Consider the following 20,974-nt stretch of genomic DNA (forward strand, 5'->3'; position numbering starts at 1 on the left):
TCTTTAACTTCTCATCGTCTTGATACCTCTGTCCTTTTAAAATAGATTAAGTTCTATCCTTTACATAGTAAGTGATAAGTGAACTTCCAATGGAAAAAATACTTTAGCTTTTGGAAGGAAAGAAAAAACTTAAGTTATGACTAACAATACTTATGCTTCTCCTCTGAAGCAACAGGGATAGTGCGGAAATCCCTTCAATTCTCCAAGTGGCATAAAATCTGATTTTCACTCAGAGCAGCAACTGATCTTCAAAACCACTTTGCTGAGTGCAAGGAATTAGTGACTGGTCATGGGAACCTTGCCTTTTAAATCTGCTGTAATCAGTTGATCTGAGAGAGAGACAGAGAGAAAGAGAGAAACAAACATTTTCCCACCAAATAGCATTTTAAGAAATCCTCAGCTTTGAAATTTATAATGTATAGTACTACTTTAATCACAACCTGGCATCTGACTTCTAAATGGATTTTATTTTGGCCAACAGTTCTCATCATCAGAGTATAAACCGTCCCAGTGTCAAGAGGAGGGGTTTGCTTGGTAACACTTCTTTGGTTTGGTTATCTATGGCTTGCCCACATATGATGAATGATTGGCCAATACCGCGGGGCTAGAAGATGCCAACAAAGACGACATGCTAGTACCAAAAGCCAGTTTATCTAAGACCTACTTGGAAGATCTCAATTCTCCATAGGATCTCAGTATAATTAGATAACAAGGGTCAAAGTCTTAAAAAATTAAATAAACAATCTCAAAGATACTAAACTGAGCTAAACTTTTCTAGGTCCAGTAATGAGTCATATACTACTTTCAATGATCAAAAAACTAAGTTTAATTCAAGTTTGTGGGTATTTTACTTACTGGTCTCTTGAACGACCAGAGAAAGAAAACAAATCTCTCACCAGTTTGTTCAGCTAGAAAATCCCAGTTAAAAAGTAGAGCAACTTATTAAAGCTACTGCTAGGAATATCTTCGGATTTTACCTATCTGTACTTTGTCTGTTTGCCCTTCTGCATGAATATGAAGAATCAAGAACTGACTGTATTCTCTGATCAGGAATGAATCCTTAACTAGAGTTCTACCCATGTGTTGTAAAGATGTCTCTGCCCTTTTCAGCTAGGTTGAAATGTAACAAACTCAGTCCATGACTGAATTTGATCTCCTAGGCCCAATGCTCCCTCCCTGAGATCCATCAGCATCAAACATCATAAAACTTCAATTTGGCCTTGCCTTTACAGCTCAGTCTTTTACTCCTTCAGCACCTCATCCTGAACCTTCCTCCTTCTCTTGATTGATAATGGCATCTTGGTCTTTGGATTTCCTTCACATCTAGAGAAATAAAAACAGCCTCTCATGGTAGAAACAGGAAAATTTCAAATCATTTCAAATAAGGATCCTGAAAGGAGTTCTTGGGGAAAATAATTAAATATATTAAAAATTCTGGACACCTGGTTGGCTCAGTCAGTAGAACATGTGACTCTTGATCTCAGAGTGGTAAGTTCAAGCCCCACCTTCAGCACAGAGCTTACTTTAAAAAAAAATAACAAATGTATTAGAAATTCAAAGGGAAGAATTCAGAGACCTTGGTTGGCTCTGGGTCTGGCTTCACTACCAAATCACTACGTTATTTAGAATTCTCAGGGCATTTTTCCTACTTCAGAGAAATGCTGAGAACTCTGAGACTGCTTATTTCATTCACTGAATGAAACCAATCTAAAAGTAAAAATGTTTATGTCCATACCGAAAATGAAGAAACTCTTGTCTTAACCTTTTGTGAGTTGTTATATAATTCTACCCTACAACTCCACATTTAATTTCAAAGTATAATATGTAGTAAAAGATACATATAATATGTACTAAAGAAATTAAAGAACTTCTTTAAACCAGATACAGGCTTTCTCCATTTTCTTCTATTACCACATGTATTTACAGCTAGTGAAACCTCCCAGTAAGTAAAATTCTAAGATCTAGCCAAAGAAAAGGACTGCCCAGTATTCATATGCTAACATACAGATCAAAGTTGGGGGAAGAAGCAAAGGCCTGGATTCCAAAAAGATGAGCAATTTCGGTGGTTTTAAAACAAACAAACAAAAAAATGGGTTAAAAGTTAATATCTAAAAGGCACCTCTGGGGGCGCCTGGCTGGCTCACTTGGTTAAGCATCTGCCTTCGGTTAGGGTCATGATCCTGGGGTCCTGGGATTGAGCCCCACGTCAGGCTCCCTGCTCAGTGGGGAGTCTGCTTCAACATCTCCCTCTGACCCCTTGCTGCTTGTGCATGCACTCTCTCTCTCTCTCTCAAATAAATAAAATCTTAAAAATAAATAAAATAAAAAAATAAAAGGCACCTCTGTTTTGAATAGCTCTAACAATCCCATAATAACTGCAGTATCAAACATAGTCAGGGTAATTAATTCAGTGGACTTTTCCCCTTTCGCTGCCAGATTGAACAGCTCTGAGGATAATCTCCTTCACTCTCCCAGGGCTCAGTTGGAAGATTCATTATTTATGCCCTCAATTGTTTACTCTGTCCTATTTTCCATCCTTCCAGGCCCAAGGGCAGTATTATCACTGGCCTGTTTCCAAAATGAATGTGTTAGTTCACTGCCTTACCAGTTACAAAACCAAAGATAATCAAATACAATGGTATCCTACAACTGAAGAGCAGCCCCACTCACCACTTGATCCAGGAGAAAGACAATGCTGACCCAATGTTACCAAAAGCTAAATTCTCTTAGGTGGATAAAGTGAGATCCATAAGTCATTCTGTTTCTTTTTTTTTTTTTTTTTTTTTTTTGTGAGCCACTGAGCAACATATATGCAAATCCAACAGGATTCCTAAAGGGCAGTATCATTAGAAAGGCAGCTCTGGCCCTCACCAAGAGCAGACCTGTAAACTATTGAGGATTAAACTGATTGAGATGCATTTTGCCTAGCAACCATTCATTAGGAAGAGTTCAGTAACTCACCAGCAATCAATTCCACGTCTTTATCTGAGCAGATAACAGACCCCACCAAGTCCTCTACCCTCTGGATTCAGACTCACAGCAAACTTCCTCAAAAGATTCAGCTTCCAAGAGTCAACCCCTGGGGGAGGGGGTTGGGTTTAAGCACACACAAAATATTGTCTCAGACACCTGACTGACAAAGCTGAATAGCTTAAAACTACCACCAATCACATCTCCATATGAATGCATTCATTGTCTCTAAATAAGTCTCTCACATAGCAGCATTCCCACTTCTTTTTGCCTCTAATATTTCCCCCATCTTGAACAAGCTTTTCCCAATTCCAAACCTTACAACACTCATGCTGATTATTAGGAGAATCAACGCCAAGGGTCCAATCTTTCCCTTTACCTTCTCAAGGGGATCATTTTATACTTCTGATGTGAATGGGGGATTGGGCTCGAGTCTCCCTTTAGAGAGAACACAGGGCCCTTTTTCTTAACACATTCTAAGCTGTGACTCACAGAAATAATCAGGATGGATAAAAACAGATCGCTAAAGAAAATTAAATCAGCTACTTTAACTTCAGCAGCACCATGTCCCCTCAACCTAAGAGATTATGGGAAGTCATGGCTTCATATAATTGTTTCCTTGCAGAGGACCAAATTTGAGGAGTCCCATCTCCCTTTAAATGATATTTGGAGATCAGTGTAGATACACCTATGATTAGTTCTATACATAGCCTTTCTCTCCTGGGGAAAATTCTTTGGGGAAATCACTGTACCATGCAAAATATTGATTATACAAATCAGGCAAAAAAAACAGATATATTAAAAAATTTAGTGAACAAACTGTAATATAACTTTACAAAGCTGTATTGCTTACCCCATGGGCAGACAAAAAACCGTCGAGGATACCAAATAGGACAGCAACTTATTTTCTAGTAGAAGCAAGCTGAAGTGATACATGCTTTAATATGGCCCCCAAGTATTATTTCTTTCTTTTCCTTCCTTCCTTCCTCAGCTTGCTATAGCTTAGACATCAAAGTGCATTTTGTTTTATACAGCAGCTAGCTGTCAAAGCTTCAATCAGTGATTTTTAATAGTTTATTCTCACTAACAAGTTAGGTAAGAAAACATTTGGGAGACCCTCTTAGCCTTTGAATTTAAACATGATTACGGAGTTGTAAGGGATAAATGTATAAAAAACAAAATATCCCAAATTCTTTTTCTTTTTTTTTTTAAGATTTTATTTATTTATTTGACAGAGATAGAGACAGCCAGCGAGAGAGGGAACACAAGGGGGGGGGGGGAGAGGAAGAAGCAGGCTCACAGCGGAGGAGCCTGATGTGAGGCTCGATCCCACAACGCCGGGATCACGCCCTGAGCCGAAGGCAGATGCTCAACCGCTGTGCCACCCAGATGCCCCCCAAATTCTTTTTCTTTCTTAAAGACTTTTTTTTTTTTAAGTAATCTCTACACCTAATGTGGGGGCTAGAATTTACAACCCCCGAGGTCAAGAGTCACATACTTTACCAACTAAGCCAGCCAGGTGCCCACTTTTTTGTACAATTCTGTAGGAAGGCTACTTGATTTTTAAAAATTTAAGTTTATTATTATTTTTTTAAGTAGGCTCCACGCCCAATATAGGGGCTTGAACTCACGACCCTAACATGGAGAGTTTCATGCTCTACTGACTGAGCCAGCCAGGCGCCCCAGTAAGGGTACTTGAAATTTAAAAAAGATAGACTCCTGATTTTTCTATCCTATTACCCCTCTTCTTCACAATACTTGCTTTCACAAAAAACTGACCTTTATTAGAGGTCCAAATATATCAATGCAAAGGAAAAACACTGATCCTGTTAAACTGTTAAGACCGCTTCAGCATATCAATTCTGTCTTCAAAACTGAACTCCAATTAGAACAAACTATGGAAACTGAACCTGGATTATCAGAATGAACTCTCAATCATTTCAATTAATATTTACCAAAGTGCTGCCAAAAATTAATATTCATTCCGTCTGGCATTCTAGCTCTTTACTAATCAACATTAAGAAAAATCTGGTCCAAACACCTTTGGTGAAAACACCCAGTTAAATTAAGCGAGTTTATCAAGAACAGTGCCACTCACCACAGAAAGACAAACAGACACAAACACAAACCCTTTGTTTCTAACATCATAAAATTTGGGTTCTCTATCTTCAACTGATAACTTTCCTCTCAATTAAAAACTTATAAAGAGGTTCCTGATTTTGGCTGAAGCTTTGTGTCCTTCAGAAAGAAGGGATCCATAAGTTGTAGAAGCAAAAGAACTCAGAAAAGATAAACATAATTTAAATTGTAATGCTACAGCCACCCAATTTCATAAAGTTTGGGTCGGAGAGAAAACTTTAAAAAATAAACTAATTAAACAAAATTCATCTGGATTTTTAAAAGTTTGCTTCTGGTTTTTCATGACAGAAGCTAACCTCTCTGAGAACCTATGGATATGAGAAATACACCTACGGAGAGATAGACAAGACTTCCACGTTTCAGAACAGCAAGGCAAGTTTGCTCGCTCTAGCTAGGTTTCTCCAATAGGGCGAATACTAAACAAAGCCGTTGACAAGGTACTCAGGAAGAGACTTTAGCAGAGTTAATCTCTAACAACTATCAGGATTTCTTTAACCACCATTTGACAGGGGCTGCTCCCTTTTTCCACTAGCACCTCCTTCCTTTTCAGATTGTTTTGCTGATTAAGGCAGTCCCAAGTACGAAAATGATGAAGACAGCCTTAATGGACACAGATGCAGTACAGTTCCAAAAACCCACTCCTAGCCTTTTTTTTTTTTTCTTTTCTTTCTTTTTTCTCTCCCCCCCGCCCCGCGGCTTACTGCATCAGATGTCACACAAGAAAGGGCTCCTCTTTTCTTCTCTGTTCATTTTACTACATATGAGAGCGACATCGACATATCATTTAAAAAAAAGATAAGAGTCCTGAATCTCCTTACCCTGCTGCAGGGGTGAGATGATGGGAGGGGAAAGAAGAATGAAGGGTAGAATCAGAAAATCAAAATAAACTGATGGGATGTGGAGCTCTCACTTCCCATTCCATTTCCCCTTTTCTCACAAGGTTAAGTCAGCTGAAGTCGGGGTTGCATTAGAAAAAGCACACACACACACCTTGAGCCCTGGAAGGGAGGTGAGGTTCGCTCCGCAGCGCTCGGTGGGGCTCCGGGCTCCGCCCCGCCCGCCTGGGGCAGCTCAACCCTCTTCGCCCGCCCCGGCGGGGGAAGGGGGGCGATGAGAAGGGGCTTAGAGCGGTCTCGGCAGGGGGAGGGGGAGGCGGCTGCTCCGAGCGCCAGGCTCTCTGAGCACAGCACTCCACGGTGCGCCGACACCCCCTCCCCCAGCCGGCAGCCGCTTGCTCCCCTTTGCTGCCGGAAGCCAGCCCCGCCCCCTCAACTCCATCCCGGCCCTCTGCAAACCCCCTCCCGTCCGCACAGCCAATGGCAAGCCAGGGAGCCAGCAGAGCGACCCGCCAAGCAGCCAACTGGGGAGGCCCACTGGGAGGTCAGCCGCCGGGGATAGGCCAGCTACCCACGGCCCCGGCCCCTGCGCGGCTCCTCTTTGTTAGAGCTGCCCCCATCTCCGCTGGCTACCACCCGAAAGCCAGGAGCCAAGCATCCCACAGCTGGGCCAGGTAATGCAGTGCTCCATCTACAGCTCCTCCACCCACTCTCTCTGCCTGGGTGCTAGGAGCGACCCCCATCCAGGCGCTACCTCCTACAGCACCTCAGACTTCCCCAGCAATAGGCACCAGAAGACACCCGACAGTAAAAAGCTCTCGGGGCCTTTCTGCCTCGCCCTTCTTTTCTCAGACTACTCAACTTCACGCCGTGGATAGATATAGGTTTGCATATTAGATTCACCTGCACACATCAAACCACCCTGTCTGAAACTCCTGCTTCCTGTGATGCAGAAATTAAGAAGGGAGGGGGCATATTGGGAAGGTATGTATCTGGAAGTTGGTAGGGGTAGAAGGAATATATCAAATAATCTGCAAAAACACACACACCCCAAAACACACACAGTTGGCTCGAACCCAGTTCGGATATAAAACATCTCCAGCCAAATTCAAGCTAACCACTCCCTTAGCAGGTTTCGTTCAGTACAATCAGGAAGCAAAGATCTAAGTCTTGTTTAAGCCATACACCAAATATTGGGAAAAAACTCTTAGCAACAGCCAGGTGGCTAGATAACTGGCAGGCTGCATCAACACTTCAATCACTAATGCCAACGTTAGGGGCATAACACTGCTGGGATGGAATATGCCAAAGACTGTAGAATTTCTGAAGTGTACGGGTAGAACAGTGCCTGGGGCTCATTTAAGTAAAATACAACAGGGATCAGGGAAGGCAAGCTATTACCTATATTGACATTTTTGTCCACAGAGATCTTGCAACTAATGTTAAGTATCTACATCACACTCTACAATCCCCATCAGTTCCCCCCAAGTAGTACTATAATTTTTAAAAGACAACCAAATAACTTGCAATTTAAGTAGCTTGTTCTTATGTGGAGCTCAAAGCATTTCATATCTATAACCTAAGTCTTCTTGTAAGAAGGAAAAGGAGCTGTATGGCATGCCCCCTTTAAAGACAGCTCTTCTTTTTTTTTTTTTAAGCTTTTATTTATCTGAGAGAGAGAGAGAGAGAGAGGGAGTGCATATGATGAGGGAAGGGGAGCGGAGGGGGAGAGGGACAAGTGGGCTCCACTCACACAGGGCTCAACCCCCACGTCATGACCTGAAGGCAGACGCGCTTCATCGCTTAACTGACTGGGCCACCCAGGCACCCAGAAACTAAAACTTAAATGGTTCCAAGATCATGCCTGCACCGATTAATTTGCCGAGTTATCAAAAACAAAGAAACATACCTAATCTCACCACTATTATCACAAATGTTCTTGGCAAAAGGATAATTCAAATAAAATTTCTAATATCCTCTTCTAAAATATAAACGAGGAACTCTTAGGGAGTTTCAAATACCTCAACTAAACTAAACTGTCAAATTCACCTTGCCAAAGTATATATAGTCCACAGAGGAATTACAACAGTTTAATAAAAGATCACTGAAAAAGCCCAAAACAGTTCCTCCTAAAAAAGAATTCAAGTCCAATTTCTTTTCATGTCCCCCAAATGTACTCTTTCTATCTTGTTACCATTACCTTAACAGAGACCCTTAACATGTTTGTGGGGTAACTATAACTTCTTTCTAGTCTCCCTCATTCTACATACCACTGCTTTCAACCATTTGCTCTTCTTCTTAAGAACTACAGAAAGAGGGGCGCCTGGGTGGCACAGGGGTTAAGCGTCTGCCTTCGGCTCAGGGCGTGATCCCAGCGTTATGGGATCGAGCCCCACATCAGGCTCTTCCGCTATGAGCCTGCTTCTTCCTCTCCCACTCCCCCTGCTTGTGTTCCCTCTCTCGCTGGCTGTCTCTATCTCTGTCGAATAAATAAATAAAATCTTAAAAAAAAAAAAAAAAAGAACTACAGAAAGAGGGGCACTTGAGTAGTTCAGCTGGTTGAATGTCTGCCTTTGGCTTGGGTTGTGATCCTGGAGTCCTGGGATCCAGCTCCACATCGGGCTCCCTGCTTAGCAGGGGTCTGCTTCTACCTCTCCCTCTGTGCTCTCTCTCTCTCTCAAGAAAATAAATTTAAAAAAATAAAAATAAAAAAAGAACTAAAGAAACAGTTAAATTTATTGCACATTTACTAGGTCCAAGGTCCTATGTCAAGAACTATATATTTATATTTATTATTTTGTCATAATAAATCTATGAAATAGACATTTTTCTCCATTTTTACAGATGAAGAAACTCAGGTCCAGAGAGGTTGAAGGATCTTCTCTAGGTCACATAGCTGGTAAATGGAAAAGTCAATATTAGAATTTGAGTCTTCCTGGCTCCAAATCCACTAGCTATCAGTGGCTCTCTCGCACCTATGTCATCCAGCCAAGTTTCCGCTCTATGGTTGTTGTATGTACCATAATCTAGCACTATCCTATATTACCAAACTTACTTCCTACCTTCCCTCAGCATGTTTTCCCCACACCAGACAAACTAAACTGCTTGCTTATTGTCTGTGTATCATGTTCATCCATTTCTACTTTTATGCCATGACTCGTGCTATTACAATCATGGCATTTAAATACTACCCATTCAAGGCCCAGCTCAAATTCCACCTCCCGTGGAAGGTGTCAATCTTTGATGCTGTCAGCAATGATTCCTTTCCTGAATCAGTACTACACAATTTAATACTTATTCTGTTGTCTAATATGTGATTTGTCTTCCTAATTTAGACTGTAACTCAGAACTTGTATATTTGCCTTTGTATCTTCTCCCTTCCCAATTATGCACAATAAGGCACACACAGTGAAGTCCTCAATATATATTTAGATCAGTAAACTTTATAGCAAAAGAATGGTCCAAACCACCTAAATGACCCAAGTTCTCATAACAGCTACTAAAGTTGAAATCATTAATTCTCTTCATTCATTTTCATGATAAAACAATCAAATTCTAAGTCTGCCATTACTAAGAACTTACCCACTCTGTGCTTCAACAGTATCATGGCCAAATTGATAGGAGGGGCTTCAAGAGGGCTGGTAGTGTTTCTTGATCTGGGAACTAGTTACATAGGTATCAATCTGTGAAAATTCAGAGCTGTACACTTATGTGCACTTTTCTATACTGCATATTTTGTCTCAATAAAAAGCTCTAAAATATCAAGTTTCAGACTGTATTATAAAATAATCGCATCTATTTTTTTTTAAAGATGTTATTTATTTGTCAGAGAGAGAGCACAAGCAGGGGGAGCAGCAGGCAGAAAGAGAAGCAGGCTCCCTGCCGAGCAGGGAGTCTGATACAAGACTTGATCACAGGACCCTGGGATCACGACCTGAGCCGAAGGCAGACGCCCAACCGACTGAGTCACTCCCGCGTCCCTAATCACATCTATTTTAAAGCACATATGAGTATTATATATGTCTGTAGGTCCAAGAAAATAGCTGGACGTATATACACTAATCTGTCAATAGTGGTTATCGCTGAGAGGATAAGAGCGCTAAGGGGGAACAAAGGAGAGAACTTTTTAAATATTTGTTTTATTCGATCTTTCAAAAAATAAAAAACACGCATTAATTTTGTAATTTTAGTAGATTAGCTGAGTAGTGGAATTAACGGATTATTTTTATAGTTTTTAAACTTTTTATGTTGAACAAGTCTAACTTTTATAATCAGTAAAAGATATTAAAATAGAAAACAAGCACAATGCCTTTCAAAAGCAGAGGGAAAAGAGCAATGAGCTAGACTGAAAACTAGTTCAGGTAACATCCAACTAGTCTGATCACACTTCACTATTTCTTGAGTACTCTGGCAAATTTCCCAAATGACATTTATAACAAACAAAACACCAAAAAAAGTCCCTTTGACACTTTAGTTACTCCAATCAAAACAAACAGTTTTCAGAACTGAATAACAAAAACAAAAACATAACAATGATCTACCCCCAAGCAGAAGCTGAAAGTATTAAAGGGCATTTCCCATAAAGACCTGCTATGTGACATTTTATAGAATTCAAACACCCATGAGACTGAACACAGACTTTGATTTAAAACAAACAAACAGGGGCGCCTGGGTGGCGCAGTCGTTAGGCGTCTGCCTTCGGCTCTGGGCGTGATCCCGGCATTCTGGGATCGAGCCCCACATCAGGCTCCTCCACTGGAAGCCTGCTTCTTCCTCTCCCACTCCCCCTGCTTGTGTTCCCTCTCTCGCTGGCTGTCTCTGTCTCTGTCAAATAAATAAATAATATAAAAACAAACAAACAACCTTATTATCCACTAGTCTTAAAGAGAACGGCAGGTCTGAAAAAACAAATGTGAAAGTTAAAAAAAAAGGCCTTTTGCTTTCAACTATGATTTCAATGCAGCCAAGTTCATTGGGGTTTTTTTTTTAGATGGCTGCACTTTCTCTTTCAGACACTAGAGGGAAGTATAAAATCCATTCACTGTATCTTCGGAAATTCAATTTATTCATTCATTCACTCACTTCATCACATATTATTGCATTCCTATACCAGGAACTCTATTAGACCCAGAGACAAAAAAAAGTGGATAAGCTACAGTCTCTGGTCTTTAAAGTGCTTAATTTAATGAGGGGAAACACGACAGTTAAAAAAAATAATAATAAAAGGAAACTACAACAAAAAATGTATAGAAGAACCAAACCCAACTTTAGGTCAACTATAGAAAGTAGAGGCATGAGGTGTTAACAAATGTGGAAGATTTGCTAAAATACTGAATTGACTAGGTTTCAAAATCTATTATACACAGCTTTTAAATAATTTTTCTAAAGTTTATTTATTTATTTGTTTGTTTGTTTGTTTATTTATTTATATAATCAGCGTGGGACTCGAACTCACGACCCTGAGATTCAAGAGTTTCATGCTTTCCAACTGAGCCAGCCAGGTGCACCTATTATACAGAGTTTTAAAAACATGAAGGTAACAAGTACAACTGGAGTTACGACTGCTTACATGATAATAAAAATTCTTATTTGCAATCATGATAAATTATACCACGCATCCCCGAAAAGTGTGTCAAGGGTAAAAAAATACACGGAAGTTTCCTAAAAGTGCTCTGTCTCATACAAATTAAGTTTCCCAAGTTAGGAAATAGAGTACTCTATTAGCTTTCACTGATGCCTTTGTCAAGAGACATCTTGGTCAGCAAATCATTTGCACACCTAAATAATTCAAACCTACATAGGAAAGACTAAGACGTGAACTCAAAGTCACCAGAAGAGTGATGGAAACATTTGTGTGGTATATTTTTCCCTAACCCTAAAATGACTGTTACATCTTTTGCTATGGTCTGGGCTGTCTAGATTGTGTGGGTTGGGTTGGGGAGCTGGAAACGAGGAACAAGTTGTTAACTTCTCATACTGAGGGTAGATTTCTCATACTCATGGGATAGCACATGGTAGAAAAAGTAAAAGCCAACATCCTGAAAAAGTTTCACACACATACACAAAATGAGGCAGCAAACTTGTGAATCAAGCATGATTTGGCATCTTTAAATGCAGAGCCGATTCTCTTCTAGTGCCAAAGCCAATGGCTTCTCCCGTAGATGAAATGGCACAGTTCCTGAAAAAGCCCTGGACGCTGTTTCCCCACAATCCTATAATCTGTCAGAAGACAGAAAACAAAAAGAAGGCTTTGCCAGCCAGAAAAAGCAAATTATAACCAACACAGAGCCAACACTTTACTTCAGACAGAAGGAGCTTTTCTATGCATCTTTGGAAGGAGAGAGACAAAAGAAGCTTACTATTGCTCAAATAACCAAGGCAAACATTTTAACCAAATACCATCTTGGATAAGCATTTGATGCAAATAGCCTGCTTTCTCACTTCTCATTCTTGGCTTCAAGAATAATTTGCAACACTTACAAAAAACAGTTGATGGCACAAAACACAAAGAATGTTTACAAGTCAGTAAGAAAAAGACAACCAAAGGGGAAATTTTCAAAAGGCATGAATTAGTAGACACAGAAGTAATACATAATGTCAAATAAGATATATATATTTCATATTGTTAGAAAGCAGTGAAAAGTGCCTTCTCGATACAGGCCTAAAGGTTTTTTTTTTTTTTTTTAATTTATTTGACAGAGAGACAGCCAGCGAGAGAGGGAACGCAAGCAGGAGGAGTGGTAGAGGAAGAAGCAGGCTCCCAGCGGAGGAGCCTGATGTGGGACTCGATCCCAGAACGCCGGGATCACGCCCTGAGCCAAAGGCAGACGCTTAACGACTGCGCTACCCAGGTGCCCCAGGCCGAAAGGTTTTTTGACTTGATAGTACTGCCAACTGCAAGCTTCAGAGAAAATTGGCTACTCAGAATGAAAACACAAAACAAAAGATAATGGTACCTAAAAAGATCACACTGTACACTTTAATTATCTTACAATTTTGTCAATTATACCTCAAATAAGCTGGGGTGGGGGAGATAAGGGTGCCTAGCATAAGTAATACATTCCTAAAAATGTTTAGAACAGGAGTGCCTGCGTGGCTCCGTCGTTAAGCATCTGCCTTCGGCTCAGGGCGTGATCCGGCGTTGTGGGATCGAGCCCCACATCAGGCTCCTCTGCCATGAGCCTGCTTCTTCCTCTCCCACTCCCCCTGCTTGTGTTCCCTCTCTCACTGGCTGTCTCTATCGCTGTCAAATAAACAGAAGCTTTGTGAAACATCTACTTTGGGAAGGCAGCTATTAAAAAGAATGGATACAGGTAAACTGCAAATCAAATTCAAAGGAACTAAAATAAGAATATAAGATGAACCTTTACCTGAACATAAAACAGCTGAAGCCGATCCCCAAGTCTACAATGAACAAGGGAGATAATGGAAGCAAATAAAATCTAAATACACCCACAGAGGTAAAGCATCTCTAAGAAAGTAAGCGTACTCAACTGCCCTGCTGTGGAAACAGGGGGGACCCCTGTTCCAGTCATCAAATGCAAAAGAAAAGCAAATACCGCCTGGATGCAACAAAGTCTTGATAAAGAGGAAAAGAAAGCTAAGCCCTTTACTTGTCCTTGATAGAGAGAGGGAATGGGGGCGCCTGGCTGGCTCAGTCGGGTAGAGCATGTGACTCTTGATCTCAGGGTTATGAGTTTGAGCCTCAAGTTGGGGGTAGAGATTACTTAAAAATAAAAATCTTAAAAAAAAAAAAAAAAAAAAAGAGGGAATGAATTGTGGGAGAACTCAAATTCCAGAAAAAGGATTCAATTCCAACCTATGTAAAGCTAAGAACTTCACACACTTTGTTTTAAAATTAGCAATACACAGGTCCCTACTGAAAAAACAATACACAAGATCCCTCCTGAGCTGTCAGCAGGGTAAAGTTCTAAGCATGTCAGCAGATTATTGCTTAACCATTTCAGTTTTCCCGTATCAGTTTCAGACATAAAAGAACCACATCCCAAGTTTGCTCTTTTGTTAATGCCGCTTTAGAGGCCAAGAAAAATTTAGTTCATCAGATTCAAATTTCAAGCATTTGCTAAGTACATTATAGGTAATGATGCCACGGATTCTATATTTAAACTCAGGTGTGGAACAAGGAGTGCTAGCTTTGCCTGAAATGGCACCATGTCCCTCCTCCAAGCCTAACTGCAGCCATCACCTAAGCCTTCATGGAAGTGGCTATATGATGTTGCCTAAAATAAATTAAAATGCATTTTCAATGCTTTTTTTGTGAGTGGTTCCACTAATTGGCTATGATGCTTTAAATATAGATAAAAAATCACCACTACCAGTCCTTTTAACATTCAGCATTGTAACTGCCATAGGGTGGCATTCATACCCTCACTTGAACCAAAAAACCAAGAATGATAAAAACTCTTGTGATACGAATCCTCTGAAGTGGTATTATAATAAATCCTTTAGAAATATTCTTTGAGGGGCACCTGGGTGGCTTAGTTGGTTAAGCAACTGCCTTCAGCTCAGGTCATGATCTCAGGGTCCTGGGTTCGAGCCCCACATCAGCCTCCCTGCTAAGCAGGGAGCCTGCTTCTCCCTCTTCCGCTCCCCCTGATTGTGCTCTCTCATTCTCTCTCAAATGAATAAATAAAATCTTAAAAAAAAAACACTCTTTGACTAAAATTTGTTTCATTGTGATTCCATAATTGTTAAATTCCAGAAATCAGGGTAGCATGTCTTTCCCCAAATCCAGAGCTATTTTTTTCTTCAAATAGTATTTATAAAAATGTATCACCTTTCTCAAAATGAACTTAGGGCCTCTAACAGACAGCATGTTGCTAATTTTCACAACATCCCAATAAAGAACTATTATTTAGCATTTATATCACACTTTAACTTGCAAAAGTGTTTTACAATTATTTTCATTAGTAGCCATGCCTCACAACCACGCATGAGCTAAACTGGTCCTGTTATCCTCATCTGACAGCTGAGAAAACTGATGTATTTGTAAGGCCAAGGTCAAGCCAGTCTGTTTTTCCAAAACCAGGAACCTAACCCTTAAAAACAGTCTCATTCACTCAACCAGTGTAGTGTATCTGTATTGCTCATAACCCTAGTTTTACTAGATTCTTAGAGCACAGGAATCCATCTAAAATGGTGGTACAGAAACATTAAGTTATTACAGCACTTCAACGAAAATATACAACCACATTCAAATACAAATAGGTAAGGATTTAATAATAATGACACAGGGCGTTTTCAGAAATTGGTTTCCAAAACCTCTGCGTCATTATTTGAAAATAAAAAAGGATCAAATGCTTCTTTTTGTTTGTTTTAAAGATTTTATTTACTTATTTGTCAGAGAGAGAGACAGAGAGCACAAGCAAGCGGAGCAGCAGGCAGAGGGAGAAGCAGGCTCCCCTCTAGGTAAGGAGCCCGATGCTGGGCTCAATCCCAGGACTCTGGGATCATGACCCGTGCTGAAGGCAGACGCTTAACAACTGAACCACCCAGGTATCCCGGATCAAATGCTTCTTCATTATTTTCTCCTCAATCTACTACAAACAGACTTCTAACTCCATCATTCCAATGAGTGGTTCTACTCAAGGTCAACCAATAACCTCCAGGTTACAAAATCCCATGGGTACTCTCCTCTGTTCTCCTCTGAGACAATAATTAATGTAGTGACCCATTCCATCCTTGAAACACATTTACTTGGCTTCTATAACATTACTGGTTTTCCTCCTACCTCACTGGCTGCTCCTTCTCCTTCAGACCCCTCTTCTCTAGCCACAATCCATTCCTAGGTGCTCTTCTGACTGAATTTGAGGACTTCAAATTCTATCTACATGCTGATGATTCACAAGTCTATGAGTCCAGACCCGATTTCTCTGAGGAATGCCAGGCTTTTCTAGCTAACTATCTTATAGCTCCAGCTGGTTGTCTAACAAACATCTCAAATTTGACATGACCAAAAAAAAAATTTTTTTTAAATCAGGAAGTGTCTAATGCAAAGTAGTTTTTTTTTTTTTTAAGATTTATTTATTTTAGAGAGAGAGAGCACAAGTGGAAGGGGCAGGGGGAAAGGAAGATAGAATTTCAAGCAGACATTGGGCCAAGCAGGGAGCCCAACACGGGGCTTGATCTCACAACCCTGAGATTACGACCTGAGCTGAAACTAAGAGTCTGACACTTAATCAACTGCACCACCCAGCCACCCTGACCAAAACAAACAAAAAAAATTTTTTTATGATTTTATTTATTTGAGAGCGAGAGAGAGAGCATGAGCAGGGTGAGGGGCAGAAGGAGAAGCAGACTCCCCAATGAGCAGGGAGCCCAAGGCAGGGCTCGATTCCAGGACCCTGGGATCATGACCCGAGCTTAAGGCAGGCGCTTAACCGACTGAGTCACCCAGGTGTCCCTCAAAACAAAATTCTTAACAAATATGTTCTGCCAGAGTCCTACCCATCTCAATAAATATCATCACCATTTACCTACCTAGTTGCTCCAGCCAATAATGCAGAAGTCAGGCATGATTCCTCTCTTTGTCTCACTCCCTCTAGCTGCTGCCAATCCCTAAGCAAGCCTGGGTCCACTTCATTTCCAAAAGAAACTCCAAATCTGTCTACTTCTCTACAGGTCGTCTACCATCACTCTGGTCCAAGTCACCATCAACTCTCATCTGAATCAGTACAAGTCTTGTAACTAGTCTCTTTGCCTCTACTCTGGATCCCCCTACAATCAACCCATTTCCACACAGTAACCAGAACATTCCTTCTAATTACAAATCAACTCACATCATATCCCCACTTAAAAACCTCCAAAAAACACATTACCCTAGCTTTCAAATCTCCGTGTCATCTGGTCTCTGCCTTCTTCTGGCACCATTCTTCCTCTCACCTACCATTTTCAAGCCCTATTAGCTTTATTTCTATTCCTCCAAGATACCATGTTCATTCCTCTTTAGCTTTGCATTAGAATGTCTGATCTGGTAGTCTCTGAATTCTCCTAGATCTTAACTGCCACACTCTCAGAGAGGTATTCCTATTCTACTCTGAAGCAGCTACCCATTCATTCTCTAAGACATCACTCTATTTTAATTCTCTGCATATTATTTATCATTAAATGGGTTTTTTAAAAAAGGATTTTGTTTATTTACTTGAGAGAGAGGAAGCTAGAGAGAGAGCATGAGTTGGGGGGGAGAGGAAGAGGGAGAGGGAGAAGCAGACTCCCCACTGAGCAGGGAGCCAGCCCAATGCAGGGCTCAATTCCAGGACCCTGGGATCATGACCCAAGCTGAAGGCAGACACTTAACCGACCGAGCTACCCAGGGACCCCTCATTAAATGGCTTTTAAAAAGCTGTTTGTTGTCTGTTAATCCTTAGAATACAAGCTCCATAAGAAGAGGGATTTTGTCTACCTTGATTACCAGTGTATTACTAGTGTTCCACATGTACTAGAAACTCAATAAATTTGGCAGGCTTAGTTACCCCTACCCACAAAAAGCTCGCAATCCAGTTGAAAAAACAAAACATTTAAATAATAAATGCAATGCTAGCAGGATAATAAAATGTCACAGTAGCCCAACAGTAGGAGTGATTAATTCTGTCTTGGGAACTGGGAAGACTTCACAGAAGAAATGAGCTATGAGCTAAATCCTAAAGATTAGTTAGGAGATTCAACAATTATGGGTTATGTTTGTCTGTTTTAGAAGAAGCATCCATAGAGGGAAAGAAAATAGCTTGAGCAAAAATATAATGAGGAAAGGAGGAAGGAAGATGGAATCAATCATCTGCTATATATTAGGTATGGTGGATAATGAAGGGTCCTAAAGGGAAAGGGCATAAGTAATTGCACAATTTAGGAAGATCACTCTTGTGGCAGTGTGGTAGATCAACTGAAGGGGTGATAAGACTTGAGGCACACAGACCAGTTACTGCCAACTGTCCAAGGAGAGAAAAAAATTGTCTAATCCAAGACTTTGGATGGTTGGAAAAGAAAGGCCGATTTAGGAGATCTTCGAGGTTAAAATCAGATCTAGGAATCAAGGAGATACAAGTAATAAGGGAGAAGGAAGGAGCAAGGTCAAATCCAGTGTTTTTGACTTAGGCAACTGCATGGCTATTAATAAGCAGAGAATCTAGAAGGTTTAGATTTTGTGGGAAAAATAATGAATTCCAAAGTGCCCATAAGATAATGGAAGTGGATTTTGGAAATATAGATTTTCTCTCCTAGATCCCAGGAGAGAAAGATTTGAGTTAAATACAGAGGTTCAGATGCTGTGTCTCTGTGTATGGTGAATTACATTACCTGTGAAAAATGAAGAAGGAAAAGGTGGCTAAGAACAGAATTCTCAGAAACATTAACATGTAGAGACTGGATAGAAGAAAAGGAGACTATGAGACTATGAGGGAGACTAAACAGGAATAAGAAGAGAAAAACCAAGTGTGGACAATATCCACAGTTTAAAGAAGCAGAGAGATGGGGTGCCTGGGTGGCTCAGTCCTTCGGCATCCAACTCTTGATTCTGGCTCAGGTCATGATCTCAGGTTTGTGAGATGGAGAAGGGCGTGGAGCCTGCTTAGAATTCTCTCTTCCTTTCCCTCTCCCTCTGCCCCTTCCTCCATAAAAAATAAAAATTAATTAAATAAATAAATAAAGCAGAAAGGCGGGAAAATTTAAAAAAATAAATAAAAGAAGCAGGGGCACCTGGGTGGCTCGGTCGTTAAGCGTCTGCCTTCAGCTCAGGTCATGATCCCAGGGTCCTGGGATTGAGCCCCGCACTGGGCTCCCTGCTCTGCAGAAAACCTGCTTCTCCCTCTCCCACCTTCCCTGCTTGTGTTCCCTCTCTCGCTGTCCCTCTCTCTCTCTCTGTCAAATAAATAAATTAATAATCTTTTTAAAAATAAAATAAAATAAAAGAAGCAGAGAGGCAAAACAAAGGACTGAAAAGCATTATCTGGGTTTGACAATTAGGTCACCGAGCAGAGAAATTTCAGTGAAGTGGTGGGGATAAAATCAAATTACGTGCTTGAGGAATAAACAGGCTGTGAGAAAGTGAAGAGATCAGGAGGAAGACCACTTTTACGAACAAAAGAGAAACTAAGCAGTAACTGGGGGTAGGGTGGAGATAAAGAATTGGGGAAAAGAAATAAATACAGACAGGCGCCTGGGAAGCTCAACCGGTTAAGCGTTTGCCTTTGGCTCAGGTCATGGTCCCAGGGTCCTGGGATGAGTCCCACATCAGGCACCCTGCTCAGGGGAAGTCAGCTTCTCCCTCTACCTTTCTCCCTTGCTTGTGATCTCTCTCTCATTCTTTCTCTCTCTCTCAAATAAATAAAATCTTAAAAAAAAAAAAAAAAGAAAAGAAAAGAAATACAGACATAAAGACTGAAGATTCAAATGAAAGAGAAACAATGATACAACAAGGTCACAGAAGAATTAACAATATGGCCAAGAAAGTAAAGGCCAACATGAATATAGTAAAGTCTGCAGGTGGGGAAAAAAGAAGTAAAGGTAACTTTCACCTGATAGCCTTTGAGGGAAAGGTAGGGGAGAGAATAACATTAAGGGACTAGAGATCAGCTGGATTAACAATTTACCAAGAGCAGGCAGATATTTAGGTGACACAAAGGAGCCTAACTAGTCACCCAACAACCTCCTACTAAGAGAAATGATCTTACTTTATCTAAATAAAAGTCCTTACCTTGAAATTTGAGATGTGGTGGAAAATCAGAGTAGCTGTGCAAAAAAAGAGCAGACACGTGATCTAGAAACACTAGCAAATAGTTCAAACTGCCTCTCACAAGAAAGCAGTGGCAGAGGGAAGAGGATGGATGGCCAAGCGAGGGGGAAACACTGTTAATCAATACTGGGCCTGGTCCAGCTGCCCAAAAATCACAGACAATTTTCTCAATGTCTTACCAAATCTGAAAATCCACAACCTAGAAGCTGTAATACTTATCTTCCAAGAATTTGAAGGATGTGTCCTGCCACAATATTCTGAATGTCCAAGCTTCAGTTCATTAAGTAATCCCTGGGAGAACAGATAGAGCTTGGCTACACTTTGGATGATATTCACATATCCCCCCAATTAACTTGATAAATCTCTTCCTATATGTTTTTCATGCACTGAAGTAGAGAATATATCTTTAGGTGACACAGCAGTGTCCCAGGATAGGAAGAGCGTGGGGAAGGAAAGCTAGCAGCATCGTGCTCATTGAGAATAAGCAAACTTAAAGTAGAAAATAAATGGCAAAATATTCTTGAAGTCTTAAGAATCAGAGTACACGACTGAATTTCAAAGTAAAATGAAGAAATTCTAAAGGAGCTAAAATTGCCACTCAGAGACTTTTCACTATGCATTTTTTTTTAAGTAGGCTCTACACCCAATGTGGGGCTCAAACTCACAACCCCTAGATCGAGTCTTATGCTCTACTGACTGAGCCAGCCAGCCACCCCCACACTATGTATCTTTTAAGTTACTTAAAATATATTCAAAACAGAAATAAAATTAAGTTAAAATTTAAATATATTTAGGAAATTACATTTCTGGAATTCTTTAAAGTCTCCCTCTTCCACCCCCAAATTTTTTTTTTAGTTTTACACAGTAAAATTCATTTTTTAGTGTTCAGTTCTAAAAGTTCTCATAAACATACAGTTGTGTAACCACAATCAAGGTACAGAACAGTTCCATCACCCCCCAGAAATCTCATGATATCCCTTTGTAGTAAAACATTCCCCTACCCTTAGCCCGAGAAAATCACTCATCTGTTCTTCACTGTCCCTGTAGGTTTCAGTTTTCTAGAATGCCAAATAAATGCAATCATATAGTGAGGAGCCTTTTGAGTTTGGCTTCTTTCACTTACCATATGCATATGAGATTCATTCATATTGTCATGTAATCACTAATATTATTACATATATAAATAGTTCCTTTTTATTGCTAAGTAGTATTCTACTGTGTGACTATATTGTAGTTGGTTTATCCGTACTGAAGTTGAAGGATATGCAGGTTGTTTCTAGTT

General features: G+C 40.4%; 1 protein-coding gene across 4 annotated transcripts in view; it reads right to left on the bottom strand.

The window, feature by feature from the left end:
• The window catches only part of FAM222B (family with sequence similarity 222 member B), a 78,239-nt gene that overhangs the window by 37,650 nt on the left and 19,615 nt on the right, over window positions 1-20,974 (bottom strand). Inside the window, exon 1 of one of the 4 annotated variants that reach the window (XM_045773121.2) lies at window positions 6,100-6,375. The exons of the other annotated variants lie outside the window; for them this stretch is intronic. The gene's annotated coding sequence lies outside the window, so the exon portion shown is untranslated. Of the gene's footprint in view, window positions 1-6,099; window positions 6,376-20,974 lie in introns of those variants that run through there. 4 annotated transcript variants of the gene reach the window in all.

This window comes from Ursus americanus, chromosome 23 (genome assembly GCF_024610735.1).
Source record: "Ursus americanus isolate L20-20 chromosome 23, mUrsAme1.1.p, whole genome shotgun sequence".
NCBI lineage: Eukaryota > Metazoa > Chordata > Mammalia > Carnivora > Ursidae > Ursus > Ursus americanus.